Here is an 11,478-nt window from a genome sequence, read left to right on the forward strand (position 1 = left end):
GGGTCTTTTGTTCACATGCTGATGCTGCCACCTTTTTCTTCTGATCTGATCTCTCAAATTTTCTGTCACTTTTCCATTGGCTTTTGTCCACACATATGTAAACTTTATACAGATCTTTTCTAATCGAATGGTAGAGAATAATTACAATTTATTCACTAATCAATGCACTAATCCAAGATTAAGAAGCACTGAAAAGTGGGCATTTGATGTGGTCCTCTTTTATCATGCCAGACCATGCATACCTTGTCTGCATGTACTGTGGCTCACTTTTGTTCTCAATCAAGTTTTGTCTATGGATATATAAGTGGGTTTTTATCTCTCTTTAGTTTCCCCTCTTCTTCTTTACAGCTTGAGCTTTGAGCAATTTTGACAACAACTACATGTGCACTACTGCAAGATCTCATCATGGGTATGCCTTAAAATGCTTGACATTAATTGGGTTATTTGCTCTGCAACTTTTCTTTTCTTCAAACCCAAAATAGCTTTGATATTATTGGATTCATGTGTGTAACTACAACCATGGTAATATGGGATACTTAGAGCAATTAATACACAACAAAAATTAACATTGAAAGGAAGGTAACATTGTGCAGCAAGCAGAGTACTCAACAGCTTGCTTGAATATTCAGTCTCATACAATAATTTTATTTCTCCAATATTCCCACAATTATAGTTGGTCAAGCAAAGAATCTAAGGCTACGTAATTAAATGTATGATATAATCATGATTTTATTACTTTGTTTGATTAAAAAAAATTAATATAATAAAATAAGAATTATATAATGCAATAATTTCAATTCAATAAATATAATCATCATTACTTATAAAAATAAATATTTTCATAATTACTCATTTTAATTTATTTTATTCAATTTTACTACTATCATGGATACTTGTTTATAACCGCTGTTACCCAGGGATGAGGGATGGTTAAGGGTAGAGTACCCACGAAAAGTATTATACCTGAATCCAAACCCGATTAACATTCTCAAAATCCTAACTCATAATAAATTTGATTAAAATTTATTATCAATTACCAAAATCTGTTTTAAACCCGATTATTATTACCCGGTAAATACCCGAACATGTTTAATTTTATATATTTTAATTAATAATCTATATAAAAAATAATTTTTATTAATAATTTATATTTTAAAATTTTAATAATTTCATAAAATATTTCAATTTTATTTTACATAAAACAAAAAATATAAAAAACTATAAATATTATTATAAAAAATATATATTTTCTATTTAATTGAATATTTATATAAACGGGTTCGGATAACGGATATCCAATATATAAAATCTAAACCCGACCTGATTTCGTCATGGCTATTAAATTTCAAACTCGAACCCGTCCCAAACTCGATCTATTGTAATTTAGTTGGATCGGGTACCCATACAAACCCAACCTGTTACCATCCCTATTATTATCACAACTACTCAACCATCACCATCATCTAGCCACCACCACTGACACTACTATTACCACCACACCCATCACTTGGTTACTATCATCACCATCTAGCAACTACAATCACCATATTTAGCCGCTATCACCACCGACCACTAATTATTATAGCTATTATCATTTGTTATTAACATTAAAAATAAATTAAATATTAAAATAAAAATTATTATTATATTATATTACTTATATTTTTATTTTATAATAAATATAAAATATAATAACAATTTCATTACATCATTTATTTCATTAGATTTCAAACGTTGTTTGCTTTGTTTTTGAAGTCCATCTATAAGTGTCTCAACAATAGCAAATGTTAAATGAAGTTGGTAATTGCAATAATATAATTAGTCTAAAATCTTCAAATCAAGGACTCTTATGTCCTAATTATTGCAACCCTTATCTTTGGTTGGTGGGTTTTTGACTAAACAATCATTGAATTAAAAGCATTTAAGCTATATTTTGGATTTAGGAGGGTGATGATGGAGCATCAATTATTCATATTTAAATAAAGAGAGGATAATTGTTATGGCAAAAAAAAAAAAAATTATCATGCGGAATCAATTGCATATGTGAAAAGTAAAATTTTTTGCTTTAAGAATTATTATTATTATATACTAAAGATAAAAGCTGAAAGTAGTAATCATGGTTAAGTTTGAAAAATTGCAGCTAAAACATTGATTTGTCCATTATTATATGAGAGCAATAATGATAATAATCATTATAACAAATTAAGGCAGATTTTTTCGTAAATAATAATAATAATATTATTATTAATAATATTGAAAAAAAAATTTAATTATAAGATTATTAATTTCTCAACCCAGGTGGAGAATTCAGCTGAACGAGATGAAACCCATTTAGTTGTGGATGGGCTTCTTAATGTTTATGGTGAGATTTGAGCTGTTAGGCTCTTAAACAATTAGGTTCAGGTGTTGAATACAGGGAGTTTCTGAATAGGCTCTTCAAAAGTTAATAATGAATAGTTTAAGAGAAATTATAATTATGATGTTAAAATTGAAATTTCAATCTATTAGCTTTCGATCACTGAATTGTTTATCATTATTAGCTGCTAATGTTTGATCAGCAACCATTGCTGCTATATCAAATATATTTTAATTTTTCAAGTCTTAATAGTTTTTTTTTTTTTTTATGAAAATGGATATTTCATTAATTAAAATAGACTTGAGGCCCATTGCAAAAGAGTCTAAAAACATATAATCTCAGCTAAGCTCAGCCAGGGACAGGTCCAACATTAAAAAATTAGAAACCCTAATTGTAACGGGTAAACCACTCAGAAACATATTGTCTTTGTTTGGATCTTCATGTAAGCATGCGATCTACTAACCCTAGGCCAAAGGAACATAGGAACCTTAAAGCATTATAGATCCAAAGAGCCTTACGAACCTAACTTCAAACCGGGCATGGTATCATTTTCTCCAAAGAGCCTCCTTTTGCCATAGTAAACCAGAAGAAACGTGTTAGCAATTTGCAATAAATCATGGAAAAATAAGGCGGCTTAAAGAACCTTCAACATTAACGATCTAGCTGCAACACAACACAAAAATAAAAATTTACGACCCAATACCGAGGCAAGGAAGGAATTCACGTTTAGTTAGTGGTAAGAGAGACCTTCCCCTGCCTAGATAGATAAGAAAAAACCAACGAGTATCAGTGATGAGAGCCCAGCCCTAGACTAAGAGAAAGAAAAAATGAGAGAAAACTCTCTTTCTACAAAAATAAAGAGATAAAGTCTTAATATTTCATTTGCTTATAAGAACTTATGCAATGAAAATAACATATTAATGGGAGATTGACAACAATTACAGTGGCTAATAATTCAATAGGGTTGGCAGTGACTGATATAGATAGTTTCACGGGCTCCTGCCCATCTGTGTATTGGGTCTTGTTCTGTAGTTACTGTTGGGCATTACATTGCTATCCGTTTCTCAAGTTTCTTTTGGGCTTTTCATAAGTAGAATCCAATCATTGTTATTAAAATTTTAAAAAATAATAAATTACAAGTAAATTCTTAAATTTTGATTAAACTTATAATTTAATCTCTATAATTTTAAAAGTAAATAATTTAATAATTAATCTTTTAATAAACTCACAAATTAATAGTTATGTAATATATATTTAAATATCTAAATTTGATCGATTAATTCTCTCTAAATTTTTAAAGGATTATTTTTTAAATTATTTGCTTATTAATAATTAAATATTTATTAATATTAAAAAAATAATTATATCTAAAATAATGGGTGAATAATGCATACTTGATAAATTTGTATTGAACAATTTTATTTTATTTTTGTTCATGAGAATAGTCTTTTTACATTTAAGCAAGTTATTTAACAATTCTTAATAGTGGTAATTTTTTTAGAGAGGAGATAATAATGGCAAATTAAATAAAAGGCTAAACATTTAATAAAATTAAAACCTTTATAAGTTTTTCAATTTTAGTAAAATTTTTCCATTTGATCAATTTAGTCTCAAACTTTTACATTAATTTCATTCTTAATAATTAATTTTATTAAATAATTTAATTAATAAAAATAATTTAAATAATGGCTAGCATTATTAATATTAACCAATCATTTTAATTTTTTTTATCATTTTAACAATTATTCTCATATAAATCAAATAAAAATATTACTTTACTGAATCAAATACTTATTATTTTGGAAGTTATAATTAGATTTATTTTAATTATATTTTTTATCAACATTTTATGTTAAACATTTGATTTTTTTTTCATTTGTTAGGTCTTAAATTCATGATAAAATGATAAAATATATATGAATTCAAAGTATAATAAAAAGAAAGAGGAACAAAAATACTAAAAATTAAGATAATAATATTAGATATATTATTTAATTATTGTAATTTATTATAATAGGAAGTTTGTTAAAATTATGAAAATATTAAAATTATTGAATAAAATAATAAAATTAAATATATTACCTAAAATTGACAACATATAAATCAAAAGATTTTAATAATATGTCAATTAATGAATTTAATTGTGTTTAATTAAATTTATTGATAAATTTGAAAACATTGTTAAAAATTTATGATTAAGTTGATAAAATTAAAAGGTTTAGTTAAATTTGATAATTAACATAAATAACTTTTTTGTCATTTAGCCTATATAAAAAAATGTACAATTTATTTGGTGTAAAATTCTTTTTATTTTAAGCTACAATTACTTTATTTAATGAAAATCCTTTAAAATATTTGCTTTCTTTTAAAGTTGACTAATAAATATGGGAGAGAAAGTATAAGATATAAATATGACAATAATTTTAATGACTAATTTATAAATGACTAATATTTAAAGTGTTTTAGTTCATTCTTTATTTTAATTGTGTAACATCCCATGCGGAAAGGGGAAAGACCTCGGCTTGAACAAGGGGCTCGCTAGTGACCTTGTTCAAATGGGGGGTGGGAATGAACTGAGTCCCATATCGGAAAGGAAAGGAAGGAGAAAGTCGAGGTCCATATAAGTAACAAGCCTTTCTAACACAGATAGCGTGCTTTTGGGCCTCAAAGAATGGGTCAAAAGGACAAAGCCGTGAGATCTAAAGCGGACAATACTATCCAGTGGGCCCGAAGAGGCATTGCAAATGGTATTAGAGCCAACCTCTCACAGTACAGTGTGGTTCAGGGATGAACTAGGCGGAAGCTAGTGGGCTTGTAATATCCCGTGCGGAAAGGGAAAGGATCTCGGCTTGAGCAAGGGGCTCTCTAGTGACCTTGTCCTTTTTTTTTTTTTGGGGGGGGGGGGGGGGGGGCGGGCGCAGGAATGAACAGAGTCCCATATTGGATATGAAGAGGAAAGTGAATGTCCATATAAGTGATAAGCCTTCTAACGTGGATAGTGCGCTTTTGGGCCTCAAAGAAGGGGTCAAAAGGACAAAACTGTGAGGTCCAGTGGGCCGGAAGGGGCATTACAAATTGTGACCCTAATTTATTGAGTTGTAAAAATATAAACTCCTTTATAATTAATATATTAATTAATATAATTTTAATTATTTCAATTATCAAATTAAAAGTAATAGAACGATACTAAAGACAGAAAATTTTTAAAATTATTAATTGAAAACCAAAACATAAACTACGAGGTTACAAATATCAATTCAATTATTCAATAATACTTTTAACTAGATTACAATTATGGAGCACGGAATCAAAAGAGATTCATTGAAAATTTACAAGTAGATGCAAAAATATCTTCAACAACGTGATGGAAGGGATAGAGGCCTGGAGATTTTAGAATTCCTTGAGAATTAGTTTCCACACTAACAGAAGTAAAATCACAAACAAGAGCAATATTTAAACCATCAACCATAACATAGCATAACCCTGCCCTATCAACTTAAGAGATGTTGACAACATATTTTGCAGCCGAAACCATTACTTACCTATCTCATACGGTGCAATGATTCCCAAATCCGTTAAGTTTTTTGAGGTGGAAATTGTTACATTTGTGTTGAGATTTAGGAAAGCTAAAAGGAGGAGGTTTTCAAGTTCACACATAGACTCGACTAAGGCCAGGTTCAGCCCTTGAACCCTTTAGGGATCGACTTGGGTTAAGCTCAAAATCAGCCATGGTCAAGCCTTAAATCAGGATTAGAGTGTCAATTTAGTGCCCTTTCAGTTGTATCAGCCTAGAATTGGTTTGACTTAAAAACTTTTTTTTTTAATTTATATTGAACTTATATTTAAGTTTTATTTTACATTGTGAATAAAATTATATAATTTATAAATATAAAAACTTATATTTAACTTTTTTTTTGGGGGGGGGGGGGCGCGTAGGAATGAACAGAGTCCCATATTAGAAATGAAGAGGAAAGTGAATGTCCATATAAGTGATAAGCCTTCTAACCTAGATAGTGCACTTTTGGGCCTCAAAGAAGGGGTCAAAAGGACAGAGCCGTGAGGTCCAGTGGGCCGAAAGGGGCATTACAACTTGTTACCCTAATTTATTGAGTTGTAAAAATATAAACTCCTTTATAATTAATATATTAATTAATATAATTTTAATTATTTCAATTATCAAATTAAAAGTAATAGAACGATACTAAAGACAGAAAATTTTTAAAATTATTAATTGAAAACCAAAACATAAACTACGAGGTTACAAATATCAATTCAATTATTCAATAATACTTTTAACTAGATTACAATTATGGAGCACGGAATCAAAAGAGATTCATTGAAAATTTACAGGTAGATGCAAAAATATCTTCAACAACGTGATGGAAGGGATAGAGGCCTGGAGATTTTAGAATTCCTTGAGAATTAGTTTCCACACTAACAGAAGTAAAATCACAAACAAGAGCAATATTTAAACCATCAACCATAACATAGCATAACCTTGCCTAATCAACTTAACAGATGCTGACAACATATTTTGCAGCCGAAACCATTACTTACCTATCTCATCCGGTGCAATGATTCCTAAATCCGTTAAGTTTTTTGAGGTGGAAATTGCTGCATTTGTGTTGAGATTTAGGAAAGCTAAAAGGAGGAGGTTTTCAAGTTCACACATAGACTCGACTAAGGCCAGGTTCAACCCTTGAACCCGTTAGGGATCGACTTGGGTTAAGCTCAAAATCAGCCATGGTCAAGCCTTAAATCAGGATTAGAGTGTCAATTTAGTGCCCTTTCAGTTGTATCAGCCTAGAATTGGTTTGACTTAAAAACTTTTTTTTTAATTTATATTGAACTTATATTTAAGTTTTATTTTACATTGTGAATAAAATTATATAATTTATAAATAATATGTCACGACCCAACCTATGGGCCGGACCGGCACTAGGACCTGGGCCAGCCTAAAGCCCCCGAGGCCCGTAGTAAGCCTAACTGTTCATTTACCCAATTCTAAGGCCCATTTGGGCCCAATTTCAAGAAAACAAACGGACAGAGTCCGGCCATAAAATGGACTTTCCAACGGGGAGTTTTTGACTCACCCGACCTGTAAACACAATATATAGTCATTTGGGGAGCTCAGCTCACCCTCCACATACTCATCAACATAAAAAGAAATGGGAGCTCAGCTCCCTCATCCAATCCATCAAACATGCATAGCATATTAAGTTTACAGGTCCCAAAATAATAATTTAGTTTACAGACCCAAATCAAATAAACATTTCTAACACATGCGGAAATTCTAAGATTTAACAAGTTTATACAAACAGTAATAATTGACCTGTGAGGGAGAAAGCAGGTTAACCTCAAAAAATATCCTCCTGTGGCCTGTAAAAATTTTTGAACAGGAGTGAGCGTTCGACTCAGAGAGTAAAATATTAATTTTAACCATAATCTCTATAACTATCTAAAACTAATGCAACCTGTGGAATGAAGTGCAACATCAGCAATAAATTCACATCATAGCATCAAAAAGGTAATTTGGAGCACTCACACATCCTGTAGTATCAATCATAACATATGGGAGCTGATCCCCTATACAGCTCTCTAAAATCCAACCTGGTGCCAGCGAATTACTAAAGCTCGGACTTCCACTTAATAACCAAATCGAGGGTCCCAGCGAATTACTCAAGCCGTGACTACCCCTCGAAGGATCGGGTCCCAGCGAATTACTCAAGCCGTGACTACCCCGTCCTATCCATAGTCCACACCACATCACACGCACGCCAACGCACGCACACTGCTCCAAATTACCACAACAACATCCATGGCACATCAACAGTTATGAATGCAACATAAATCGTGCCTAGAGTTTAACTACATAAATATATGCATATAAGTGATGCATGGGCATGCTTGAACATATAATAATATCGAAATTACAATTAAAATTAATATTCTACTCACAGACTTGACGGTGGTCACTGAGGTGGCTGGGCGGAGGAAGAAGGCTGTCCCGGCTCACCTGACAATTTTTATTACAATCATTTAATAAATTTGACTCAATACAAACAAAGAAAAAGACCAATACGTCCTAAGTCGTGCCGAAAATCCGGCAGAGTCTCCCCTATACCTAGGACCTACCCAACCTGCAAAATGGCTCAAAACACACTTCTATATTCACAATCCATATATCCACAGTTCAATCATATCACACAGCCCCTCCTGGGCCCATCAAATCAGTCATCCATCACAATACGCAAAATTTCAATTTAGTCCCTATAATTGACCATTTTTGCAAAAACTGCCCAAATAAGCTCTAAAAATTCTAAAACTTTGCCCCGCGGTCCTTAGCAATATTACTAGGCTATTGCAAAAAGAATCATAATTTTCTAAGCTACCACGAATATTTTATGGATTTTTAATCCTATTTAAGCACTAGAAAATTACGAAAAAGCAAGGTTCGGTTTTACCTTTGCCGATTCGACTTGGGACGCCTTTTCGGGCGTCGACAATGGGGGTAGCCAAAACCTCGGTCCAATTCGGAGACTTTTCCAGTGCAGTGCATGCGGAAATTCACGCAGACCGATCAATCGCCGAATTTCCGTGAATCGAGGATACCTACACGAAGCCCATAACACGGGGGTTAGTACATAAATTTTTCAGAATTTTCTAAGCTCATTTAATGCTCGGAAAAACACTGCGAAGTTCCGTGGGACCCACCGAAAAACGGTGTCGAAAAAATTCGAAATTTATGTCGCCGTGAAGCTCTCGACGAGTGGAGCGCGCTGGTAGCCTCGGTTTTCTCATGGGATTCACGGTTTTCGAGAAATCTAGCCCAAAAGTCGAAATGGGCTAAAATCTTCCCGAGCAAAAATCGGACAAACCGCTCGATGGATTTCGGCGTTCTTGGTGTCTATGGAAAGCTCTCGCCGAGTAGATGATTTTAGACACAAAACCCGGTCCAATTGGTGGCCGGATCGGCCGGATTTGGCCGGGGAAGCCGAAACGCCGCGCGCGCGAGGGAGGGAGATCGCGCGTGTTTTCCGGGCCGGGCGGCGGCCATTGGCCGGGACAGTGAGGCGCGCCGGAGAGGGGGACGCAGGGAGGCGGCCGGCGGGAGGAGGAGGAGAGAGAAAAGAGAGAGAAAAGGGAGATGGAACGACGCGCGCGCGGAAGAAAAAGGGAAGAAGGAAAAGGCCGGTCCGATTCGATCGGTCCGATCCGGTCGGGTTCGATTCGGCCGGTTCGATTCAGAATACAAAATTTTGAATTTTTACTCTGCCTCGGGACCGAAAACGAGGTCCAAAAATTTCGAAAAAATTCCAGAAAACTCAGAAAAATACGTAGACTCCAAATATATTTTTAGTTTTGCCACGTGGTCTTTAAATAAATTTTTAAAATTCATCAAAGTTTATATTTTCGAAAAATCGAACCCGATTTTTAAAATCCGAAAAATCTCAAAAAAATTTCTAAAATTTAAATAAAATTAAAATACCAAAAATGCTCATAAAATTTAAAATTTTGGGGTGTTACATAATATGTAAAAATTTATTATAATTTAATAATATTTAAAGTTGAATAAAAATCATTTTTAACCAAAACTGATTTGGATTTGGATTGGATTCATTTTAAGCCTTAACTATTTCAAATCGAAGTTATTTTCAAACTGAAATTGGATTGAACTATGGGATTGGCCCAGCCGACGGATCCAGCCATGGCCAGGCCTATTCACACATAACGTTTACTGGGACAAGTTGCACCTGTAACAACTCAACAAATTGGCAGCAAAATGCAAAGTGGATCATCATGTACTTTGCTTACCCACAATTAAGTTAGTCTTGTGTCTCCACATAAATGAGAAGCACAACAAACTGCACCAATTAAAACACAAATTAACACTCTATTTGAATAATTTATGAGAGGGAAAGAAAAATAATATAGCAATTTTTTGTATTAATTATAATTAAATAAGTTGCTCAAACTATAGGGAAATTAAACTCATAAGTCATACTATGAAGTTGTGGGAGAGAGTTGTGGAACATCGACTACGTCATGATACTTTTATCTCTCCCAATCAATTTAGCTTCATGCCTGATCGTTCAACTATGGAAGCGATCTTTCTTATTAGAAGTTTGATGGAGAAATATAGAGATGCGAGGAAAATTTACACATGGTTTTTATCGATTTGGAGAAGGCTTATGATAAAGTTTCAAGAGACGTCTTATGAAGAGTGTTAGAACAAAAATAGATATCTATTAGGTACATACAAGTATTGAAAGACATGTATGTATGAGTAACTACTATTGTGTGCACAGTGGGAGGGGACACAAGAGATTTTCCTATCTCAGTTGAATTACACTAAGGTTCAGCTGTAAGTTCTTACCTTTTTACATTAGTTTTAGATGAATTAATGAAACATATACAAGAGAGTATACCTTGGTGCATGATATTTACGGATGATATAGTTATGATAGATGAGACGCAAGAAGGAGTTAATAGAAAGTTAGAGCTTTGGAAAAGTACTATAGAGTCAAAGGGCTTTAAGTTAAGTAGAACGAAGACATAATACATGCATTGTAAGTTCAGTAAAAGCCAAACTGATGATAGGAAAGGAATTAGTTTGGATGAAGTGATACTGTCCCAAAGTAATCACTTTAAATATCTCGGCGCAGTCCTTCAAGTAGATAGGAGATGTAAGGAGGATGTTAGTCATAGGATTAAAGCCGGATGGTTGAAGTGGAGACGTGCCATAGGAGTTTTATGTGATCGCAAGATTCCCAATAAATTGAAAGAAAAATTTTACCGTACAGCCATACGACCGGCCATGTTATATGCTAGTGAGTGTTAGGCACTGAATGAGTCGCATGTGTCTAAGATAAGAGTTGCGGAGATGAGAATGTTAAAGCGGATGAGTGGCTATACTAAACTAGATAAAGTCCGTAAGGAGAGTATTAGAGAAAAGGTAGGAGTGGTACAAATTGAGAATAAGTTGAGAGAAGGGAGATTGAGGTGGTTTGGTCATGTGAAGCGTAGACATACTGAGGTTGCAATTAGACAAGTAGAGTACATTAAGGTAGAAGATAGAAAGAAAAGAAGGGTTAGACCTAAACTGACTTAGATGAGAGTAG

The sequence above is a fragment of the Hevea brasiliensis genome, chromosome 10 (assembly GCF_030052815.1).
Source record: "Hevea brasiliensis isolate MT/VB/25A 57/8 chromosome 10, ASM3005281v1, whole genome shotgun sequence".
Taxonomy (NCBI): Eukaryota; Viridiplantae; Streptophyta; class Magnoliopsida; order Malpighiales; family Euphorbiaceae; genus Hevea; species Hevea brasiliensis.